Here is a 25348-nt window from a genome sequence, read left to right on the forward strand (position 1 = left end):
ATTTTACCCATCTTAAGTGAAAGGGGATGTGATGGAAATGAGAATTGGGGCCTATATTTCTGAATGCTTAAAAAACTGTAAATGTCCAAAATGGAAAATATGTAGGAGAGACCAAACAACAACTGTGGACCAGAATGAATGCACAACGGAAATCTATCAAAGACAGGAATACCCAATTACCTGTGGGGGCACACTTCTCACAAGACAGCCACTCTCTCTCCAATCTCTCAGGTCTAATCCTCAAAGGGAATTTACAAAACACCTTTTATAGATGAACTTATGAACTTCACTTCATAAATCTACTGGATACAAAAAATCTTGGACTAAATATAGACATTGGATTTTTGCACATTATAACCTGCCTGTCATCTGATAACCCCAGGTAATTTCTCTTACATTTTCCCAGCTACATTTTACCACCAGGTCAACATTCTCCCATCCACCTCTCTGCCTCATATCTATTGTTTCCCATTGCCTCTGAGCCCCACTGCCAAGCACATGCGTTTTCACAGACTTGCATTTTGCATATTGGCTTCTATTCCATCCAGGAAAACACAAAACACCAGCAGACTCTCCCTATGCCTGAAGAAGGGTGTTGTTTGTGCTTGAAAGCTTGCAAAGAACATTTTTTCCAGCTATTCAGTTGGTCTAATAAAAGATAACACATTAACCCAAAGAACCTTGCCTATAAAAGTATATTTATTCTTCATCCATATTCTCCTAGCAATTTACATACTGTGCCTACTAAAATATATAAATTGGATCTTCAAGAAAGCCTCTATAAAGGGTAATTACACCCAGTAATCCTAGTCCTCTGAAAGTATACCTGAGAAAATATGACTATTCATGGATATTGTAGGTGATGTGCATAGAATTCCAAGTTTACCTGAGCTCAGAAGTGTTGATAATTACACAGCCAACACAGAATAAATGAAGCAAGGTAATGGTGTTAGTTCTTTTCTGAAAATATCTGATCAAAAAAGCCTAGGGCAAAGCAATTACTTTAAAGTTCTCATTTTTTTTACCCATTTAATTATAGAAATTAAGCCACAAAGAGCAATGTGTAAAATTGCAGATTTGACTATAAATCCATAACAGCTGTGCATGAACTGATAGCCTAGGATAATAAGCAACAATGTCTTTTGATTGAGAAGACTGTGTTTGGGTAGGGGGGAAGCAATCAAATATCTATAACTGTAATTATTCATATTGCACGTCTCTAGTTGCGTAAGGCAAAATCCTTTTTTTTTTTTCTTCAAAGCAGAACTCTCTCATGGCAAGAACCAGAACAAGATGAATGTGCCAGCAGTGTATCAGCCACTGGATCCTCTGCAGGAAGCAATTAAGGTAAGAAAGCCTATCTCTTTATTATTAGATTTCTGAACACTTATATTTACAAAAAAGCACAGAGGCAAAGTGAATTCTAAGGTTACCCAGCAGGCCAGTGGCAGTTGGGAATAGAAACCAGGTCTTACAAGGGTCATCCCAGTGCTTGTGTCAATAGGCAAAACTGTCTGACATAGATTCACCAAAGTACTTACAATTGACATACATGAGTGGAGGAAAATTTGTCCCATTAAGTTATGGGAGACAAGGGGCTTATCTAATCTAGAAAGTGTTATTTTAAGTATGCCAAAATGACCAAAGGAGCAAATATCTTCCTTGGTCTTGATGCAAATATATGGTTTAAACTTGTTTATTTGGTTTATAACTAGTTCAGGTCCAGGACCCTAAATAAACAATACTAGTAAAAGGCACTTCTGTAGGGATATAACTTACCTATGCTAGTGTAGTTGTGTTGGCCGGAAGTGTTGTACCTATGAGGAGTATCTGGTAGTGTTTATGCACTGGGCAGCTGGTTTCCAGAACATAGGATGTAGAGGCAGGGGGGCTCTAGAGTCCTGGCAGCTGTGGGTTTTAGATGCAGGGAGAGAGAGGAGGAGTCATGGGGGTGGACCCAGGCAGGGTCCTGGCAGCTATGAGGGAAGGTGTCCCCAAGCTGAAATGTCAAGCCTCTTGCCTCCATGGCAGGCACCACCAAATGCCATACTGGAAGATATACAACTCCTAATTCAGTGACAGAAGAGGTGTAAGGAGTGGCACCCCTCTACTGTCACCTCCTGGCTCCTTTCCCCACTCCACCCAGTGCAGCCGCATCCATTCCAGTGCCCCCTTAATCAGCATCTTGGACTTATGCAGCCATTCACCCACCCCTAGTTATGCTAGTTAACCCTAACTGACATAGTCAAGCTATTAAAACTGGATATATTTTGTCTGTCACTGAAAACAAGAGCAGGTAGAAAAATTTGTGAAGGAACACTTTTTCATTAGACAATTATCATGTGACAAAATCAGTTTCTTCCTTTGAAATATTTCAATTTTTGCCACTTTCCTGGGAAATGCTAAATATATTTCTGTTCAGCTTGATATGTGTGTAATTCAAAATGACAGTCAAAGCAAACTATTCTGAGACTATTTCCATTTGCAAAAAAGATTCCTAGATTGTTGGCTTTTCATAGAATGATAGAAAACTTAAGTTGCAAGGGATCTCAGAGGGTCATCTTGTCTAACCCCCACTTCAAAGCAGGACCACCCCCAACTAGATCAACCCAGCTAAGGCTTTGTCTAGCCTGGTCTGAAAAAAAAACACACAAGGATGGATATTCCACAACCTCTCTAGGTAACCTGGTCCAGAACTTTACTACCTTCCTGTTGAGATTTCCTAATAGCTAGGCTAAACTTCCCTTGCTACATCTTGAGACCATTGCTCCTTGTTCGGTCATCTGCAATCACTGAGAACAGTGTAACTCCATCCTCTTTGGAACCACACTTTAGGTAGTTGAAGGCTGCTATTAAATGGATTCCTTGAGGATCTGCCCCATGATTTGTCTAGGGACTGAGGTAAGGCTGACTGGTCTCTAGTTCACTGGATCCTCCTCTTTCCCTTAAAGGTGGGCACTATATTTGCTGTCTTCCAAACATCCAGGACCTCTTCCAATCACCCAGGAGTTGTCAAATATAATGGCCAGTGGCTCTGTAATCATGTCAGCCAGCTGCCTAAGCACCCTCAAGTGCACCATGTCTGGCCCAGCTTTTCTACATAGTCCCTAACCTGTTCTTTTGACTCTGTTGGTTGCTTACCTCCTCCCCAGCTAGGTGCAGTAGTCTGGGAGCTATCCTTGCCTGTGGAGACTCAGGTAAAAAAGGCACTGAGGTATAAAAGGTGGTTTTTTTTCTGCATTTTCTGTCACTAGGTCACCTCCCCCATTCAATAAGGGTACCCGTACTTTACCTGATCTTCTTCTTGTTACTGATATACTTGTAGAAACCCTTGTTACTCTTCATGTCCCTTGCTGGCTGCAACTCTGTACTCCAACTGCACTTTGGCCTTTCTGATTTCATCCCTGCATGTCCAAGCAATAGTCTTATGCTCTTCCCTAGTCTTTTGTCTGAGTTTCTGCTTCTTGTAAGCTTACCTTTTGTGTGTTAACTCTATGAAGAGTTCCCTGCTAAGCCAAGCTGGCTGTCTTCTGTCATACTTGCTAATCTTCCTATGCATTGGGAAGGTTTGTTCCTGCACCCTCAGTAAGGTTCTTTTAAAGTACAACTGCCCTGGACTCCTTTCCCCTAGACTGGCCTCCCAGGGGATCCTGCCCATCATTTCCCACCTGCCTGACATCTGCTTTTCTAAAGTCCAGAGCCCTTACTCTGCTACTCTCCTTCCTTTCTTTCCTCAGCTTCCTGAACGCAATCAACTCTTGGTTACTGCTGCCCAAGTTGAATCGACTACTACATTCCGTACCATATTTTCCCTGTTTGTGAGGAGCAGAGTAAGAAGAGCATGGTCTCTAGTTGGCCACTCCAACACTTGCACCAAGAAGTTTTCTCCAATGCTCTCCAAAAACTTCCTGGATTGCCTGTGTACTGCTGTATTGCCTTGCTAGCAGATGTTAGAGTAACTGACATCCCTCAGGAGAACCAAGAACTGTGATCTGGAAACTTCTGCTAGCTCAGTGCTTCCCACCCTTTTCCTCAGCATGACCCCATGTAAACACTGGAATTTTTTTTGTGACCCTGAACAGTCCCTTGCAGGCTGAGGCTCTGCCAGCCTGAAAGGGGAATCCACCATTTCCTGATTTTTTATTTTTTTTTCTGTGATTTTCATCATAGTTGGTCGACACTATCGTATGTCTTTGTGACTGCATTTTTTATCATTGTTTATCATTTATCATATCATTTACCAAATGGGGTTGTGACCTCAAGGTTAGGAACTGCTTTGCTAGATATTTGAAGACAGCCTCATCCATCTCATCCTTCTGGTCTGGTGGTCTATAGCAGACAGATACCCATTATGACATCATGTTTGTTGCTCTCTCCTTTGACCCTAACTCAGAGATTTTTAACAGGCCTGTCTCTGGATCTCTGAGCAGTCTCCCACTTCCTTTACAAAAAGAGCCACTCCTCCTCCTCTTATCCTCTGCCTGTCCTTCATGAAAAGTTTGTACCCATCCATGACACTACTCCAGTCATGCGAGCTAGCCACCAAGTCTCTGTTATTCTAGTCGCATCATAGTTCCGGGACTGTGTAAGGATTCCAATTCTTCCTGCCTGTTTCCCTGGCTCAGTGCATTCATGTACAGGCACCCGAGGTAACTAGCTCATTGCCTTACTATCTCAGAAAGAATGAGAAGGTCTCCTTTGTTGTCCCTTCCTGCTTTTGCCTCCTCCAGGTCACTCACCACCCCATGCATCTCAAGGCTTGATTTCCAGCCCTTGGCAAACCTAGTTTACAGTCCTCCTCAATAGGTTAGCAAGTCTGTCTGCAAAGATGCTCTTCCCCCTTTTTCTCAGGTGTATCCCATCTCTTCCTCGCAGTCTTTCTTGGAACAACATCCCATGGTCAAAGACGCCAAAGCCCTGCTGGCAACATCTGCCCAGTCATGCATTGATCTGCAGGATGTGTCCACTCTTGTCTGACCCCTTCCCCTTGACCAGAAGGATTGAAGAGAACAACACCTGAGTCCCCTTCCCCTTCACCCTTGGACCCAGACCCCTGTAGTCACTATTTACCTACTCAAGATTGCTCCTAGTAGTATCATTGGTACTCACATGGATAAGCAGCATGGATTAGTTGTCAGAAGGCCAGATGAGTCTTGGTAATCCTTCTGTGACAGCTTGGATTCAGACTCTGGGCAAGTAGACGACCTCCCAAGACAACAGGTCAGGCCAGCAGGTGGATGCTTTTATCCCCCTGCAGAAGAGAGTCCCTAACAACCACCACCACCCATTGCCTCTTTTGGGGGGCAGTCGTCTTAATACTTCCAGCATTGGGGAGGTCTGGCCTGGCCCTCCCCACCAACAGAATGTGCTGTTCCCCCCCTGTTACTATGGCTCCATATCTGTTCTCCAGCCAAACAGCTGCAAGTGGGGATAAAGACTTCTGCTTGCTGCCAGAGGTCACAAAGCTTCCAGCTTCCATCTTCCTCGGGGTCCATGTTCTCTTCCTTCTCTAGCACTGCTTCTAGCAGTCCTCCCTCTGCAGTCCTAGAGGTCTCCTCCAGCAGCAAATCAATGAAGTCCTCATGGTGCAGGATGTTTCAGAGCCTCACCATCTCCTTCTTTAGCTCTCTTGCCTGCTCCCTGAAGGGACACCACCAGGAGGAACTGCTCACATTTCAGGCACTCCCATACCTGGCTGTCACTAGAAGGAAACTGCAAGCTACAGTCCCCACGGTGCCAAACCAGGACCTAGGAGGAATGCTTGAGAGTGGGAAGTCCTGCCTGAACAAATACCTCACAGGCACAAACAGAAGAAGAACTGGCAGTGGCAGTGGCTTGGGCATTGTGATGTCCTCTAGCCATCTCTCTGGGTCTTTTTAATCTGCTGCCTCTCTCTTCCTGCCCCCCTCTGCAAGCAGACCTTCCCTAGCAAACACCCCTGAAAGATAACTTGTCCCTTGCTCCTTGGTTCTGAAAAGTTCCCTTTTTCCTTTTAACCTGTTTCCATTTACCAAGTTTACAGTGAAGAAGAATGAGAGAAAATTTCCCCCAAAACTTCTTAGAGAACACCACACTTGCTCTGGACTGTTATTAAACAAAGGATTTAATTATTCACTTACTGCTGGGTTTTAGCTACTTGTGTTAAATATACATATGATAGTTACTCTTATTTAAAGAAGGAGCTTGCCCTAAAAGCTTCTCTTCAAAGAAGGGAATGACAAACCAACTCAAACTGATGCAAACTGCTCTGTTTGCTGCTCCCGGTCACTCACTCCCTAGTTTCTTGGGAAGTCTCCTTTTATACCCTCCTGGGCTGGGACTGATTCTGTCCCCTGGTTAGGGCTTTTGTCAGACACAGGCAGCAATCACTCAGCTAGCAGAACTCCTTGCTGCTCATAGCACACGTCCAAAAATGCAGCCTACCAAACAAATACTCAGGAAGCCAAACACACAGACAGCCCTGTCTCACCTACTTTCTCTGAGCAGGATCTGGTGCCAGATGCCTGGGTCCTCTTCCTCTTTCCTTTCCTCCTCTTGCTCCCAGGGAACTTGTTGCGAACTGCCCTGTTTGCTGCCTTTGTTCGCTCGCTCCCAACTTTCAGCCCAGTTCATGACCAAACCAATACAGGAAATGTCAGAATTTCCCACAAGGTGGATTTTCTGAATTTCAGCCACCCTTAATGCAAACACAAATGGTTTAGTAAGTCTACCATGGTAAGTTTATATTAATACCCCAAATGAACAGTACATACTGAAGAAAATGAAATCCAAGGTATTACAAACCCCACAATATTGTCTCCTAGAAAATTAGATGTAAACTGTTTGCCAATATCCTTTTAAATATTCTGTTTGTTTTACTGAGTAATCTGCTATACTTTTCTTCTATTTAATAATCAGAGAGGTGTAGAGACTCATTAATTACATGAAATTAGAGTACTAGCTTACCAGGTGCTTCAGTTTTTCATGAGAACAGAGATATAATAAAGAGATTAAAGGGTCTAATTTTCACTTACAATGAGACTTTTTCTAAACAAGTCTGACAGGATATGTTTTAAAAGGAGACAAAAAATAAACCTATGGGTACAGGGGTGGATGGGGGGTGACGGGGGGGGGGGGGGGGGAGGTACTGGTGCACTTACACATCACCTACCCCTTTGATTTCTGGCTCACACAAAGTTTCTAGTTTATTTTTAACTGGAGAAAAAAAAGCATGCTTTTTTTTTTTAAAGTGAAATGTACCTCATCATGTGCACCCCAATCTTTAAAATTTTAGATCTGCCCATGTATGGGTATGTCTACCTGTGTTGAGGATTGCTACCAAAAAACAAGGTCATGCCACCCAATTCCAGTTTTTACCTACAGGTGCTAAGAATGCTTTGGGGATATGTCTTGATCTCTAGTCCCTGTTGACTTCAGCAGAGCTACTTACACATTTCAGTTGAGTATGTAGCCGACTACTTTGCTAAGGCATCAGTGCCACATTTTGTGCATCCTAACCTATCAGATTGACTTCAGCAGGATAGCTAGGGTGTATCCCTTTCCTGTAACTGCATGGTGTGGACAGTGTCCAGGTTGGTAAGAAATGTGGGTTTCGGTTCCGTCATGTTGCTGAAGGAGTTCACCTTGCATCTTTCACATCCTGGATAAAGCAGTAACCATTAAGTTATGGCATAAAATAGGAAAGCCAGAGCTGCTACCTCCTTCCATCTTTTAAAAAAGGCAGTGGTTGCCAGTGTACCATGAGGAGACCAATCCTTCTGGTATGTGTTAGTGCTCTGAGACTGCCTACTGAATCTAGCCTTTCAGAGGACTGGGACATGTTTGTCCACCTACTTTCTACAGCTGGATTGGGACTAGTTTGGAGATTTGTACCAATCTGTTTAGCTATGTCAGGGGAGGAGTTTCTGGATGTGCACAGAAGAGTATGTAAACCCTGCCTGTGGGCTGTGAAGAGTTAAGCAGAGAGGGGTGGCACCCCTGCAAGTCCAGGAAAACCAGACCCAGGGATCTGGGTTGAACTACAGATCTCAGGCTGGTTTGAGGGCTAGCAGGAGGGGAAGTGGGAGAGAGGAGCTTCACCATGGAGGCCATTTTGCCCAGTGTCAAAGTGGTTAATACGTGGAGGGGCATTCTCCCTGATATGCTCCAAGAACCAGTGAACAGGCCCCAGGGAGATTGTGGAAGAACCTGGTCTGAGTGCAGCTGGGAGAAGAATCAACTTCTTGCAGAAGAGACCCCAGCAGGGAGAAAAACTGACTGCTGTGACCGAGTGAGTTTTAGACTTTAAAGTTTGCTGAAGGTAGTGTGGTCAATGTGAATGTGAAGTGGCGGAAGTCCTTGTGCTGTCTGTGACACATGAGGTTGTGCACAAGGTGAAGAATTTCACCCGGAATGGTCCTGGCAAGACTGTTGGATTTGGGGTTTTAAATTGTACTGTTGAAAGGGGTAATTTTGTCATCAGATTTCCATGCAGGCTTTTGTGGATTGATTATATTTACAGATTGTGTTCTAATGCCTGTGGGAATATCATGGTTGTGGATGGAAGGTTCTGCCTGGGTCTTGCCTCTCTGAGTCCGGCCTTAAGCATCTCTTGCAAAGTGTTAAGTGGCTTCCATTCCACTGAGACATCTGAGCAAATGATTTCCTTTGCAAAAGTTGCATGTCTGAAAAAAACTCAGGAAGGTACCTTGTTACAGCCATGCCCTCTTTTCGGTGCCAATTTCACCAAGCACTTAGTTGCACACTTAAAATTATGCATATGACTGTCACAACCCAAAGTTGTGGTTTTTGTTTGTGTGTGCTTCGGCACCGCTAAATTATTTTTCCCGCCAAATTATAGTTTCTTTGCATGGTGGAGTTCTCTGCTGTGGAGGGGAGCTCCGGGTGCAAAAGGCTTTCCCACCATTTTGTAGCTTCTTTGCAGGGTGCATTTCTTTGCTGCATACTAGTGATGCACGTTGCAAAGGAGTTCCCGCCGTTTGTATTTAGATTCGCGCCACATTATTGGCCGGTTCTAAATGTAGGCATACGTGGCGGCTGGCTATTGGCTTGCTAGCCGTACAAAAGGCTTGGGTAGTTTCCGCCCAAGCTGGAGAGAGAGAGAAAACTGGAGGACTCCATGAACACCAGGAGGAGGAGACTTCGCGCTGTGTGAAGATCTCTAAGTGATATGGACCCTTGCGGACCCAATGCGCCTCTCTTAAGCAGGCAATAGAGGCTTAATAGTCGAACCCATGGAGCTTTAACAACTCCGGAGGGGGAACAAAAGAACGAACCGCCTCTAGCCTCTCCCCATTGCCGAGCGCAATCCAAGACGTATCTCTTTCCTGTAAACCCAATTTTCGAACCCACGGAGTCTTAACAACTCCGGGGGACCAGGGAACCAAACCCAATTTTCGAACCCACGGAGTCTTAAACAACTCCGGGGCCCGGGAACCAGACGGCCCACGGAGCTTCAACAACTCTGTGGGAAAGAATTGCCGAACCCGCGGAGCCTAAAAAACTCCGTGGGAAAGAATTTGTCGTAGTCCTCCAACAAGGATTTAAGCGGAGCTGCACCTGGAAAACTGTCCAGCCTACACCACTACCATCTTTGGGTGTAAGTAAATAATTTTTTAATCAACCACTACGCGTTTGTGACTAATTCTAGCTCGCCACCGGTTTTCTCCGACCCCGCATGCCCGGGCTGCTGGCCACAGCCCGCGTGCGCAAAGACGGGCCGCGGATTGCCCCCCCCCCCCCCGACTCGCACTTGGCGCCGGGATCGGGACCCGGCCCACACAATGACCAGTCCCTTTTGACTTCAGTGGAGCTCCTTACACACTTCAATTGAGTATGTAGCTGACTGATTTGCTGACTCAGGCTTTTGGACCCTGAATCTGGGGACACAGGAATAGTATTTTGCAGGAGGGAGCAACACATAATGCAGGACTGGTCCCTTCAACATTAACTCTTGATGCTCTTCAGTACAATTCTCTGTGGTGAGAGAAAACAAACAGAGTCCTTTGAGGTCCTGATTTGTTTGTTACAATATGAGAGCATTATTGGACATTTCTAAATTTAAACAATGAAACAGATGTGAAATGTAGAATTACAGCAGGATTACATTGCTGCTGAACTGATTCTTTCTTGACCCTGCTATATTCATCTGATGGAGCAGAATCCAATTTCAATAGTGAAATGCATCAGTTAGAAGTACAAGAGCTGGAAGGAAGAAGGACATGTTAGGCATTTTCTTGGGATGGGTGACTATATTTTAATGTCTTTCAAAAAAAATCTCCCATTATTTTTCTTGATAAAATTACCAGTAGGTTTCTACTGAGTCTCTGGTGGGAAATGTAGACTATGGAAATTATAGGTCTTTCTGGAGCTGGCTCGCTTGCTTGCTCATGCATGCGCGCTCGCTCTCTCTCTGTGTGTGTGTGTGTGTGTGTGTGTGTGTGTGTGTGTGTGTGTGTGTTTATTTTAGTGGTAGCCTAGCACATAAGATATTATGGAATGGTTCAGGAAGAGATCTGAGTTTATGAAAATTTGGTGAACATCACTAAACTATAACACACCTCCTTTAGATTCAGTATTTTGACCAGATCTGTACCTGGTACAAGTCAGTCCAGCTCCATTGAAGTCTTCAGAGGGGTATTGATTTCCACCAGCTGAGGATCACTCCCATGGTCTTCAGATCATGTCATGCACTATTGCTGCCTGAGCATTTCATGTTTGGAATCAATAGGCATTTTCCCAGTGATTTTAAGGGCAGATGAATTGAGCCCTGTGAGATGTCTGTAAGAGTTCAGACCTCACTACTTTTAAAAACCCTGCTGAGGAATACATTTTTAAAGCTTTTTAGGTGCCTTTAAAAATTGTTATTGAATGATTTATTTCCATCATCACGTGCCTTTAAAAATGTGTCCCTTAAGATAAAAATTGCATATGTGGGTACCTAAAATTAAGCACCTTTTACAATATAAGTGGCTTGATCTTAAAAGATGCTGTAACCCCACTAAAATCAATTCAGAAATTCCTTGGAACATCAAACTATAGGTTAACCTTTACTGTTTAGATAATTTTTTTTACATGTTACTTGCAATCACACCCTTTCATTAGAAGGAATGAGTACCTCTATATGTTTCTCCTTGCTATTTTCCTACAGTTAGTAAGGTGGTCTAGACCCCATTTTAAAAATGGGAAACTGGGGAACAGACAGGCTAGTGGCTTGCCTGTGGTCAAGGAAGAAATCTTTGGAACAGCAGGCTGGAACCTGAATGTAGATCTCCCAGATTCTAGCTGAAGTCTTAACCAGTCAGCAGCCTTTCCAGCTTTGCAGATAGTTAAACAGTTTGGTAGGGCAAGTTAAAATCCACTCTATCAAATTTCTCCCATAGGCTTTCGGAGAGCCTATTTATTATAATATCCTGGTGAATGTGTGTGATACAATTGAAATGTGATGCCTTCTCATTTTGAGGGAGATGTTTGTACAAAGACTGAGTTTGACAAATAGTCTGTGTTTTTTCCCCCTCTGTGCCCATCTATGTAAATTGATAGCTGTTGCCCAAAGGAATTAAAGGGGTCTGAATAGAGGAAGAAAGATTATTTTAAGTGTGATGAGGCCATAAACTGTAACAAGGGTCATCTATCCTTGTCACATAAAGGAGTTGCTCTCATCTGAAGATCTATTGTACTTTGAATTAGACTCTGCTGTTTTCTTTGCTGAATCTGCCAAGCTCTGTTTCACGTGTCCTCCAGAGATGTTTATCCTGTTTTGACAAATACTAATGATTTCTATTGTGACTTTATATATCTCTGCTATGGCTGTGTCTGTTTAGTTAAAGTACAGTTTAGGTAAAGGTCTGGTGATGCTTCCTCATATTCTATACTGAAGCAGTAGGGAGTGGGGAAGTATTCTTCTGGCTTTATTTAGAAAAAAACTTTGCAGCAGTTTATTGTAATTGCTTTAAGCACAGCAAAGCTGTGCTTTTGTAGGAGATGGGTATCATCAAACAAATGCATATTGGATGCCTTGGTGTGTATTAAGAAAGCCCAAGTAGCCCACCTCTAACTTACAAACACCCCCCCCCCCCCCCCGCTTCAGTATGCAATTTACAGGATAGACACAGAAGAATGAAAATGCAATTATTTCCTCTTCAGTTCCCAAACCTTATTTTTGAGTCCCCCTTCCGCCCCCACATGTTTGCCAGAGGCAGCTTTAAAAACTCTTCTCTCTGGGCTGATCTATTTCTCATTGCAGATTTGTTTTAATGGAAAATCCTGGCATTGCATCATCAAGAATTTAATTACCTACGTGCCTGCCTATAGGTATGGAAACTGGTTGCATTTGGCATAAACAGACAAAACAAAATCCAGGCTATGAGCCATAGTCATCAGGGAAAGCTTCAACCTTGTCAGACACCCCACAGAATGACTGTATCTGAGAGCATGGTTTACATTTCCATGAGTAACTCATGATGGTAGACAAATATCAGACTAATGGCCCTGTTAAAACTAAATGCTTTACAAGGAAAGTTAAGGACTACTTCTGTGCTTTTAAATGATACTTCCATCTTCAAATAGCTTTATATAAAATTGAGGTGGAAAGTACAAAAGCCCATGTGACAGGCTCACAACTACCACACCAGCTGATGGGCATTCCCTGCCCCCATGGGCTGCATTGCACCTGGATCTATATCCTGCCATGACTTACAGTTCACACTGGGTTTTCCCTTTGGAGGTGGTGATCAGTGGTTCTCAGAGGGCCCAGGAGTGACTCTATTGGCACATTTTCTGTGGGGCTTCTCCTCCACTACACCCCACCCTTTTCCACTTGAGTGTTACAATCAGCTTTGACAGCACTCGGGTGTGGTGACAGGGCCTTCTCTTCCTGGGCTAGATGCCACAAGGAGTCTTGCTACTGTCCTATATTTTTCAAGAATTACAACACAATTAAAAATCTAACTTAAGTGTCTCAGATGGTGTGGTGGGCTAGGCAATGATGCCCCCATGCTGAGTGCTTCCCCTATTAGTGTGGGTTGATTCAGTGCTTGGTGCACCCTTCCATCACCCACCTTTGGGTTTACCTCCTGGTGACTTGGCTTTATGGCTCAGGCTCTCCCCATCCTGCTGCAAAGCTAGTTATGGCACTGCTTTGTGGCATTCCCCGCCATGCTTGCACAAGGCTTGTGGATCCAACAATCCCCTGTCAGTGTGCTCTGGGTATATGGACACTCTGTCAGGGCATACAGTGCCAGGGGTGCTCCATGGCAGGGTGCCCACTGGACTGCCCTCTCCCAGCCCCCGGCTTATTTCTTATGGTCTTTCATGGGTGATAGAGAGTGGTGTCATTTCTGGGCTTCATGGCCCACTGGCCACATTGGTCAAGCTGGTGTCTGGTTTGGTGCCTGATGTCCTGTTGGTGATTGAGGTTTCCTGAGCTTTCCCAAGAACATCAGCCCCAGGCAAGGAAAAACAACTGGCCTCCAGCCAGTCACAGGGAGTGCATCCAGGTTTTCCCCAGATGCTTCAACTGCCAGATGTGTGTGTAGCACTTCCCTGGACACATTAGCACCAGGTGCCTTCCCACAATGGGGAAAGCATCCTGATCTGTTTCTGGGGGTTTGGCATGCTTCCCTACTGCCTCCATCTCTAGGCCCTTTTTAATCACTTGGCCTCCAAGGAAACCAGCAGAGCTCCTTCCAGCTGTATGGTACCACCCAGTTTAATTGTTGCCTGGCCACCTGGACTGCAACACCGTAGTAAGTCGGATGGGGGCCTGAAACAGCTCATAAAACTTGAAAACCAATTATGTGGTTATCATCGGAAAATGGACAGATGAAGCACACTGAGAATAAGCTTCAAGGAAGGATTTGTAACTTGAGCTCATTGGTTAAGGATTAAATCCCTTTGGCTGCCAGGGGATCCTTACTTATTAAGAGTTTGTGAACTTAGTCACAACTATTAGCATAGGGTACTGTATGCACTCAGAAGTAGCCCTATAAGGGACTGTGCTTCAGAGAGATTCTTCCATACCTCCAAGGCTTTGTCAAGCTGTAATAGAAACTTGCCTGGATAGAGACAGGATAGGCCTTTGCCTAGGTTAATATAAGAATAAGGCATCCTGCCTTCCTGCAGGGATTTTTGACTAAATGACCCCCGAAGTCCCTTCTAACTTTATGATTCTGTATCAAAGCTAACTTCAATGTAGGTAGATTCCAAGTGCAATGAAGCTACAATACCACAGAGCTGAATACAGGGTGTCCAAGCCTTCCTGGAACCCAGAATATATACTTGGTGATTAAAGCTCTTGATGCTGCAGCTTCATTGCTATCAGTACAGAAATAACTGGTTGGAAATTAGTTTGGGAATGTTTACCCCTTTTGTAGTTGCATCTCTTTGCAGTACAGACTCCTTTACTCCTCTTTCCTCCCATGGCATAATAACTTACTGCTGGTCTACACTCATAAAAAATGAGACCTCATAACCATAGGTGACTCATGCATCCTGAGGCTGGGAGGGCATGGCAACTGCCCACAGGCAGTGATGCTGGTGTCGGCGGTGAGGGTGAGTTGAGCAGCAGCCACAGCTGTGTCAGCAGTGTGTGTGTGTGTGTGTGTGTGTGTGTGGGGGGGGGTTCCCCCTGCAGCTGGATGCCGAGCCCAGAAGTGCCAGCGGCATGCCCAGAAGTGCCAACAGCATTTCTTGGGGGGGAAGCAGCACTCTACCTGTCCCCACTGTCTGTCACCTAAGCCGAGAGTGCTTGCTCTCGGTGGGGGGCATCAGCACTCTCAGGGGGTGCACCCCCTATGTATCGTCTATGCTCATAACTGCTACCAGATGCTGCCTAGATAGTGGGGAAAAAAAGAGCCAATCCTTGTCCCATCCCTTCCTGCATCACAGGAGGATGCAGACAGGGTCACGGACCTATCTACTTCTGCATTCTCAGGTCAAGATAGCCCACAGAATCACAGTGCTGGAAAGGATCTCAGTAAGTCATGTACCACTTCCTCCTGCTTAAAAACAGGATTGGCTAAACCTAAGCTGTTTCTGATAGATATTTGTCTAACCTGTTCTTAAACTTCTAGTGACAAAGATTCTGCAACCTCTCTGGGTAATCAATTCCAGTCCTTGACTATCCTCAATAGTTAGCTTTTCCTGAAACCCAATCTAAGTTTCCCTTGTTGCAGTTTAAGCCAGGGGCAGGCGATTAGTTCTGGTGGAGGGCCACTTATCGAGTTCTGGTGAGCTGTTGAGGGCCACATAGGTAGCCCCACCCTTTATTTGAACCACAAGTCCTGGTCCCTAACCCCTGACCATTTTCACCAGAAGTCCCTCCCCCTGGCCCCCAGAAATACTCCTTTTGGGAGGGGAGATTGCCATCTTAAAACCACAAAGAAAACAAATCATGCACTAAAAGTCAAACACCTGCTAGAATATATTTTAATTTTATTACAAAAAATATTTGTTGTGATTTATGTTGGTATAGTGTATATGGAAGGTATTGTATTATAACTCAACAATACAGTCTTAATCTTTTATATTGGGTGGGAGGTGCCCGTGTGTGGGTGTGTGAGGGGGAAGAGGGACTGTGGCTGTGTGGGGCTGGGGGCATAGGGTATGTTGGGATGTGTTTATATGTGGTGTGGAGGTTGTGGGGGAAGGGTGTAGATGTGTGAGGTTTGGGGGTTTGAGCCCCTCCCCACACAGCCCCCATAGCAGCCCCCACTGCTAGCAGCAGCAGCAGTAAGCAGGGGAGGGGCTTAGGGAATTGATGCATGACATGGCACAGTTCCAGCCAGTGCTCTGCTGGGGGTTAGAGGTGCAGCCTGCCTGGGCATCTCTATCGCGAGGGTTCCGCACCATGCCTGCAGCTTCAGCCCTTGCATGGGGAAGCCCTGCTGAACGCCACAGGGAAGCAGGGGGTGGGCTCCCTCCACTCCCAGTCTGTGTATCTGTGTGGTGGAGGGGGATGCCAGCGGCTCCAGCATGGGGCTTCCCCCAGTGGTCCAGCCATAGAGGTAACAGTAGCAGCTGGCTGGGAACTGCGGGGCCAGGCTGGCTCCTGTTGCATTCTGCATCCTTAAGTTCTGTGTCCTGGCTCCTGCTGCAAGCCTGGAGCTGGCACAGGGTGTTCAGGGTCAGGGACCAGCATATGCAGCCCTGACCTTACATACCCTGCACCAGCTCTGGACTCTCCTGTTCAGAATGAGCAGCAGCAGCAGCAGTGGTGCTGGGCAGAAACTGTTGCTTGGCTTGGGGAAAATGGTTCCTCCCCTCACTACTGCTGGGTGAGGGGGAGGGACCATTGTTTGTGGTGACAGACCACTGTTTTTGGTGCAGCTGCCCAGAGCCCGCACCAAGCTACAGTGCAGCTCTGTCACCACTGCCGTTCACAGTGCTGAACCAGGAAGCGCTGTGTGGGGGCAGGGGGACCGAGGGGGTGGAGGTGTGTTTTTTCCCTGTACTGAGCAGCAGTTTTTCCAGCATCACTGCTGCTTAGCCCAGTCAGCAAACCCAGAGCCACCACGGAGCTCGTGGGGTCCAGGCTGCATGCACTGGTCCCTGCTTGTACCATGGGGCTGGGGCCAGTGGCAGCAGCAAAGGAGCTGGCACGGCCTGGGCTGCCTGGAAGCCACCCCAGCCTCACTGCAGAGCCACCCCAGCCCTTCTGCATGCCCAGGATGCGAGTGAGCATGCAGACTGCAGCAACAGCTGTGCGGGAGCACGGGGCTCACACCACTGCACCAGAGAAAGCAATGACAGGGCCCCAGGGCGGCAGGAGCATGGGGTGCAGGCTGGCAGGTGCTCTATGGAGCCAGGCCAGGGTGTGCCAGCAGGGAGGTGGGGAAACAGCCCAGGCCCCATGCTCCTGCTGCCCCATTCTGGGCCCTGCTGGCTCTAGCTCTGGTGCACTGGTGAGGGTCCCATGCTCCCACCAAGCTAATGCTGTGCTCCATGTGCCCACTCGCTGCCCCTCCCCCAGCCCGCCGCAGCCATTTCCCAGCTCTCCTGCCTGCAGCTGCTGCTGGTTCCCTCCACCACCAGCCCCTGCCCTGCCCTGCCCCCCCCCCCCCCCCCCCCGCCTCCACCTCTGCCGGCTGCTCATGCACGACGTGGTTCTTGGCTATAGCTCCAGGACCATAGCAGCTGGCCATGTAACCTTGAGGACTGGGGCAGTTTCCTGCAGTGCTCCCCTGCCTCCCTCCCTGCCTCCCCCTTCTTATCTGAATTTCTCACTGGTGCAGGGAGGAAGGAACAGCCTCAAGTCCCAGGCTAGAAGCCTGCTAGGCACTGCTTCTGGCTGGGGGGGGGTGGGGGTTGGAGGGGCGAGGAGGGCCTTGCTTCTACAGCAGCTTGGTCCTGCCAGCAGCTTCCCCTGGGTACTCTTGCCCCTGACTCCTGTGATCTTTGACAGGCAGCCAGGGGCAGATAAATTTTGATTTTTTAATTTTTTCAGGGGCCCCATGGGCTGGATAGAGAGTGAGTGCATTTCTCAAGGGATTTTTAAAAAGTAAAAACTTTTTACTTGAAATGTTCTTTGATTGAAGAACCAATGAATTAATGTGATGGTGAAATTGAGTGGCAAGTTTGAAGTGAACTCGTAATTGGCAGAGTTCAGAAAAATGATTTATCCCTAGATACAGACAGTGCTGGCTGAGAGGGATTTCATTATGTGGTCTTTGCCCTCATTTTAAAAGTAAAGTAAAGCCATATTTGCCTTTCTTTGGCACTTGCATATTCCCTCATAATGAGCATGAAAGAAGGGAGGAACTTCAGAAGTTATCAAATAGTCTGTGTGACCTAGAAGCTGGGGCCCAGGACTGCCAGCTCTTCTCCTAGTTCTGTTAACTACTTACTGGCTTCATGTCCTTGATTAAGTAATAATTTCTCCATACCTCTGCTTCCCTTTTCACCTTGTCTTGTGTATACTATTAAGGATAGGGACCATCTCACAGTATGCTTGTAGTAACATGGGGCTTCTGGGAGCACCATAGTATAAATAATAGTGACTGAAAATCATTACAAATGAGTAAGCATATTTGATTAAAGTAATGCAAGTTAAATCTGTGGCCCTCCCTTCAGTCAGGTTATCCAAGTCTAGGAGACATCTTTGCACGCTCCCCTTAGAACTCGGCTGCTGCTTCTGACCCCGAGGTACCCTCAGACCTGGCTGCCTATGACCTGGCATAACAAGTAATGATCATAGACTGCAAGAAGAGAAATGTACATTGGTGTGACAGGATCAAGGAGTCTGCCTGGCATTTGATACCCCCTAGTGGTCAGACCTACCTGCCCTCTGGTCTCCCTTTACTTCCTATCTCTCACCTGCCATGACTTGATCTTAGCATCTTTTAACTGGGGAGGATGCCTCCAGAGGCCAGGGTACCTCTTCTTGGGTGCCTTTTCTCAGGTTATAGCCCTTGGGTCTTCTCTGTCCTAAACTCTATGAGATGGGTTTCTTCTTTAAGGCAGCCCCAGTTGTGCCTTAGGGGCAATAATCATGACTTCCAGCTGCCCCCATAGCCACACCCATGCCTAACAGATGTTAGTCAACGTTCAGAGGGGGTGGGCTTTGGCCTGGACTCTGCACTTACCCCCTCAAGCTCCAAACCTTTGCTAGGGCTTCCACCTCCCTGGCTTCAGCCTCTTTTCTCTAGCTGGGCCCCCTAGCCCAAGGTCCACTGTCTTAGGTCTCAGCTTTTAGGACCCAGCCCTGCCTTTCACGCATGTGCTTCTGGGCCTCAGGGACCTAGGGTCCCTGGCCCCTGCTCCAGTCTCTTGCTAGGGAACTCTTTACTGGGTGTGTCTCAGGCACCCCTGTGTCCTCCAAACCACCCCCATAGCTACAACAACCTGGTCCTCCAGCTCTAAATGAACACAAACATCAGCATAACAGTAATACAGGCAGACTGCTTCCATAGAGTTCTTCCCCTCTCTGGGTCAATAACCTACCACTAGCTATGCTTCCCTGCAACAAACTCACTCTTGCTCCTGTGGGTAACTTGGGTATCCATGGACCTGCAGCCTGCTTCCCTAGGGAGCTCCTCTTCCTGTAGTATGTAGGGTCCAGCTGCCTGCTTTAGTTCAGGCCCTGGGCATATATGCCTTGATACCCCACCCCCTTCCTGTCATATGGCTCCCCCAGCCATGCACAGGAGTTTCCCCTTTTAATTAAGGGACAGCCTATGGCCCTGCTTCTGTAGCCCCGCACAGCCAGTTTAGCCCACTGCATTCTCTGTGACCGTAGTACGCCTGGTTCCCACATGACCCAACTTGCTCCTTCTGGCATAGCTTAATGTTCAGCCTTCAGCCCCATGGCACAGATGTTCCTTATAGTCTCTTCTCTTTTTATACTGTTTGCCTAGTCATCTGCCTTCATGCAGGCTGCTTGGGTGCAGGTCTAGGACATTCTGATTTGGCTTTTCTCCTGTCCCAGTCCTCAGTAGTCCTTAAATCAGAGAGCCCTTGTACATCTGTGTGTGTTGCCACATGGAATTGCTCATAGGAGGTGGATCTGATGTCTGTCCCAACCTGCATCTGTTTTCTGACAAATATCATCTATCATAGCCTGAAGCTGCCTGGATGGCCTCTAAGGGCTGCTCAAACATGACCCTGCCTCGACTTCAGTCCCTGCCAGTTTTATCCACGTTGCTATCTGTTGCCTTTGCCACTCACACCACACTAAATGTTTCCTTGAACTCTTCTTCCCTGCTGACCTTTGGACTCAGTTCATTGACCCAACCTGTAACCCAGATTCAGCCCACTTTCACATTTCTATTACTTCAAGGTCAACTGTTCTGTTCTGGGACAATCAAGGGTAACTCTGGTAACCGCAGCAGCCTAGCAAGTTTCCCAGTCCTCAGAACATGCCCCTGGATACATCAAGACCCCCTTCTAATCCACTGTCCCCTTGGGCCTGCCTTAATGCTAAAAGGTCTCACCCCAAGTTCATATTGCTTCAACATCTCTTGCGCTTTCTGTAAATAGTCCTTATTCCTAAACTCTACCATACCACAGCCATTGGGCTTTCCTTCTGCATTTAGAAGTTTCACAAATGTAACTCCCCCAATTTCTTTTCTCAACAGTTTTTTTACAGTTCACCAGTTCACCTTGTCTAGGAAGTTACATATAAATGCTGTTTCCCTAGCCTACGTCTTTCCAAGTTCAGTGCCTCAGTGATTACCTGGAAAGGTGGTGGAATCCCTATCTTTGCAAGTTTTTAAGAGAGGCTTAAACAAACTTGAATGAAATTATTTTGGCTGCCCAAACTTAATGAGTTTTGGTGGGCTGTTGGGGGCCGCACACAGAATCTTTCAGAAGGCATCATTTTAACAAATTGTAGACATATATATATATATATATATATATATATATATATATATATAAAATCAAACATCTACTATAACATTTTAATTTTATTTAAAAAAAACATTTTTGTTCTGATTTATGTTTTTTTACTGGTTTCCATATGGGTGATTGCATAATAGCCCAAAATAAAGTCTTATTTTTGTATATTTGGAAGGGGGAGGTGGGGACTGTGTGTGTGTGGGGGGTGGATGGTAGGTGGTGTAGGGTGCAAGTGTATGGGTGTTGGTGTGCACATGTGTGTGTGTGGGGGGGGGGGGACTGCCTGTGTGCTAGGTCCCGGGAGTTGGCCAGGGGTGGGAGAAGCAGGGGCAGGGGGAGCTGGGAGGGAGCATATGCAGCAGAGTTCACCCAGGTGTTATGATACAGGTCTAGTCCTTTTCCTCCCATTCAGCCTGTAGCTGCCCCCATGATGTTCTGCAGGGAACCGAGCAACACCTGCTCCTGCCTGGAGCATCCTGCTTTGCCCTTCTGCCTGAACGAGTCCTGGCCCTGGCCAGCATGCACAGCTTCCCATTAGTGCTATCTTTCACACACTTGGCTGCCTACAGGTTGCTACTCATTGTGTGAGGTGGGCTGAGTGAGTAGAAAGTAGTCAGGAACTGGAGCCCCATATGCTGGGTCAAGAGCCACCCAGCTGCGCTTTATCCTATGCCTGGCACTTTATCCTACAGCTGGTAGTGATTTGGCCCAGGGGTTTTGAAAGGGTAAAAGTTGATTGGAGGGCTTGGGATTCCCTTTCCTCACCAATCAGGCACCAGAGACTCACCCTTCATGTCCCCTGATTGGCCCCTCGGGTCACCTGGAGGGGGATAAAAGGTGCAGCGCAGCTGACTTGGAGGAGACCTGCAAGGGATGATGAGAAACTAGTTTCAAAGAGCTGGAAAGAGCTGGGCCAGCGGGGGGAGGAGTTGCCCCAGAAGAGCATAAAGGAGCAGGACCCACAGGCAGCAGTTGAACTCTCAGCAGCATGGCTGGCAGGAGAGGCTCCCTGCTGGACTCCGGGATCCCCAGCAAGAGGTGATAGCCAGCAGGAGAGGTTCCTTGCCTGGCTCCAGCAGAAAGCTGTGCAGTGACCTGAGAGGCTCCCAGCTCTGCTTCCAGTTTCTCCAACAAGAGGCAGGGCAGCGCAACGTGAGGTAGGAGCTTCCAGAAGGTCAAAAGCCCCAGCAGCCAGGACCCAGCCCAGCAATGGAAACTGTGTGATAGAGTTTCTGCCTACCATGTGGGAGATCTGAGTTCAAGTCTTAGCTGTGTCAAGTAGGGGTGAGTGAAGTAACAGGGGAGAAACTTGTTGGAGTGGAGGGGGGTCATTGCATTTTCCCCCTTCAGGTATCTCTTGTTATTTGGTGCTTTGTATTTTGTGCATTTTATATTTTGTCATTTAGTTTTGCTTATTGTGTTGTTTGTGTTTTTATATTTTGTTCAACCTATCTTTTATTAACTAGATGAATATGTCTACAAATGTTAATGCCTAACCTTTATTGAATCCCATCCCCTCGGGGTATTGCAGTGTCCCCTATAGCCCCCTGGTTTATATGTTATGTTCCTACCACTGTTTCTCTCTTTACAAGGTGTATGGTTAAGTCCCCATTGGTGATCTGGCTCTGCTTAATAGGGAAGGAGGGTCCCTCCACCTCCCTCAGGGCTCGTGAACCTGCTCTGATCACTTCAATTGGAGAGGGGGTACATCTTGGAGTACCATTCGGGTTACACCTGTTTGGGCATGTGGTGCCTGGCATGTGCCCCCACAGCCACATCCACTTCCCTACACTACTTGCTGCCTAGAGTGGTGCAGAAGGGCAGGAGGAGGAGCAACTGGAGGCAGGAGGAGCCAAGCAGTAGCTGGGCCACTGCAGCAGCAGCATGAGCAGCTCTACTGGGAAGCTATGCATACTGGCTGGGGCCAAGGCCATGCCATCAGCAGGTGCAGGCTGGAGTGTAGTGTGGGCTGGGCTTTGCCCCATGTGCAGTGACATGGGCAGCTGCAGCCTGGATGCTGTCAGTTAGCAGGCCATATTTTGCCCACCCCTCGCTTAGACCAAGATGATCATGCCTTGAATTGGGGGCAGGTAATAAGGAGGATTTGGGCTAGATGGCTGCCTGAAACCCTATCCAGCCCTATTTTTCTGGTTCTGTGATAATGCTTAGGGGCCCTAGACATGGAGCAGTTCCCCATTTTGCAAGGCCAGCCCCTTCCAAACTAGTGGTTTTTCACCTCAAATGATGTTTCAGCATTTGAGGTAGGCAAACCTCACAGATATTTGGTTGCCTAACCTTAAGTCACCTGGAAGATAGATTGCAAGCCCAAGTGACTTGTGCACAAAAGAAAGGAAACTAGGATCTCTGTTGCCAAGATCTTCACTGGAAATGCAAACAAACCAAACAGATTACTTTTGCACAGCAAGATGCTCAGATAAAAGAGGAAGGATCTAAAATGTTATGCCAAGGAAGTCAGCTTGAAAATTAAGTGTGAAGAACAATTTCTAGCTAGGCATTCTGAGTGTCCTACTGTCTTCTGAGTCTGCTCAGATGACATTTTGCCTTAAAGTTGGTATAGAATCTTGTTTTTTATTGCATTCCTGAGCTTTCAGTTTAACATACTGTACCCTTCAATGGCATCCATTTGTGGTGTACAGTCTGAACAACTTAGGTCTCTTTGCTAATCTGCATTATAAAGTTTTATAGGCAGAACACCTCCATTCAGGACACAATCATCCATTCTGCCAGTAGCCCGCAGGTGGCTAAAGGTACACAGAGAGGCTGCTCAGCTAGCTGCATGGTCCATTCAGCATCTGGTGCTCTCCCAGACTGTGCTTCATCATCCATAGTACCAGAACCCGTAGTGTTTTTCCTAGAAGAGTGAAGGCTTGCATGCACTTGGTGGGTTGGTGATAGTTGCAGAGGCCACTTAGTGTAGAAATAGACTTAATGTGGACTCTGAAGGGATGGGGAAGAAAACAGGTAAAACTGAAGTAGATTGGAAAAACTTTGAACCTAAAATCTACTGTCTTGTGTAGCATGAGATAAAAGTTGAATCTGCTGGGGTTGTCTGAAGTACTTATTACGTCTTTGTAGCAAGTAACTGTAGTTTCAGAGAGCTTGAATCAATTATTGCTTAAAGATGGAATATTATGTCCACACAAGTGTGTGCGTGCGTGCGTGCGTGTGTGCATTTAATGGGCAGAGAAACTTATTTAAAACTATCATGCCATCTGAGAGAGATCTTGGGGAAGCGTCATTGATAGTACATTTCCTCATTATTTTGATCTATAGTTCTGATTCAAATTTAGCCTTTGTAGTCCTTCCAGTCTTCTTGACCTAGCTGTGACAGGTCTATTTGGATTTCATAGGGTGATAAAGTCAGCAAACCTGCGAATCTCACTCTATTTACTAGCTGTGGAAGAATGCAACTGGGGTTGGGAAATGGGAAGTTTGGGAAGGTGGAGGGAGAAAATAAGAAGTTTTAAGTTCTGGATTAATTATCTTGACCTGAAAAATGCCTGAGAGGAAGGACTAGTATAGAAGTAGGATCTAGAAGTTTTCAGAACAATGATTAATGCCGAGTTAAAATTCTCATCTTGCTGGAGAAAAAGTTGGTCAAACCAAGGATGAGGCATTGGGGACCTTATCTTGAGCCATTACAGATTTTTCAGGCTTATTGTCTATTATACATAGAACTTGCATTAGGATAGATGCCACATGGCCATAAGCCAGATGTTACATGCAGTTCCTGGGGATCAACTTGTCACCAATGTAAGTACAGAGTAAACAGAATCTCTTTCCCATATTTCCATATGGAATAGAAGATAAAGATTCTGAGCAAATTCCGAAGACAGCGAACCTGACAAAAGAATTAAGTGCTGTGCCTACTGAGGAGGCTACTTGACTTCTCCAAGTGATGCTTGAGAGCACTTGCATCTGTGTAGTCATGTTCCACCTATTTAAAAGTTGAGCACAGGAATCTGCCACCTGATAGACCAGAAAATCATCTGGTCATGATCAGACTTGATTTTCTGTTTACTTCTAATGATCTCTGGGGGTGTTTGTGTAGCCAGATACTAATTTAACTTTTCAGTTCCAGTAGCTTATATCACCCATCCACACATACACTTTTTTGTTTCTTTGTCCTGCCAGCTATATCTAACCATACTGCATTTTTCACTGAAAATGAAATGAATGTTTCTTCTCAGAAACAAAGAAGAGAAGTAACAGATGGGTGCAGACTGGGGAAATTATACTTATGGCATCCTAAATGGGTGGACAAGATATAAGCATTTTTCTAGACAAAATGGTGACTACTGTTTTAGGGCATGCAAGACTTCTGGGGTATTTTTACATGTGCTGCAGGGATGGGAGTGCTTTAATTAGAGTGGCTCCAAGACCTGTGTATCAGTGTCTCCACATTTCAAATTGTTACTACTGGGGCCTCAATCTGCACATTTTACTTTAAGCTGTGTGATCATAGATTGGGTTGCACTTGAGCAGACATTCACCAGTGCCAGAATCCATGGCAGGAACCTGATCTAAGTCAGGATCGTAGAGAGGGGAGGGAGGTAGTGGGTCTGCAATGGGCTGGCAGGATCAGAGGGGTTGGTGGGTCTGCAGGGCAGGTGGGTGGTTGTTGTGTCTGCTGAGGGCTTCTCTGTCTGGGGGGTACAGGGATCAGGGGCTAAACATAGGTGGGTTGGGGGATAAAAAGAGCACAACCCTGGGGCTGGGGTGAGAGGCTGTTGCTTTCCCAGCCCAGGGGCTGCATTCTGAACGTAAAGAGACATTTGTTAGATTGGGTTAACCCATTCCCGATTTCTAGCTTAGTTCATCTGATAAAGTGAACTAAGTAAGTTTGGGTCAGCCATTTTTTCATCCCATCTATCCTCCCCAAACATCTTTACAGACTTAAATCTATCCACAAGGTGCTTAAATTGGCCTAACTAGGGTTAGATTGATTTAGGTGTAAAGTCTGCGTGTACTCTTAGCTTTATACCTCCAGTCA

The 25348-nt window shown here is 46.3% G+C and overlaps 1 protein-coding gene across 7 annotated transcripts in view; it reads left to right on the top strand.

Annotated features, from left to right (window-relative positions):
* The window catches only part of LOC102569358 (E3 ubiquitin-protein ligase Topors), a 93647-nt gene that overhangs the window by 59944 nt on the left and 8355 nt on the right, over nucleotides 1–25348 (top strand). For 4 of the 7 annotated variants that reach the window (XM_059724602.1, XM_059724600.1, XM_059724606.1 and 1 more), the window contains one exon: nucleotides 1265–1347. The gene's annotated coding sequence lies outside the window, so the exon portion shown is untranslated. Of the gene's footprint in view, nucleotides 1–1261; nucleotides 1348–25348 lie in introns of all 7 variants that reach the window. The other 3 variants (XM_059724601.1, XM_059724603.1, XM_059724605.1) reach the window with 1 other exon arrangement.

The sequence above is a fragment of the Alligator mississippiensis genome, chromosome 3 (assembly GCF_030867095.1).
Source record: "Alligator mississippiensis isolate rAllMis1 chromosome 3, rAllMis1, whole genome shotgun sequence".
Taxonomy (NCBI): Eukaryota; Metazoa; Chordata; order Crocodylia; family Alligatoridae; genus Alligator; species Alligator mississippiensis.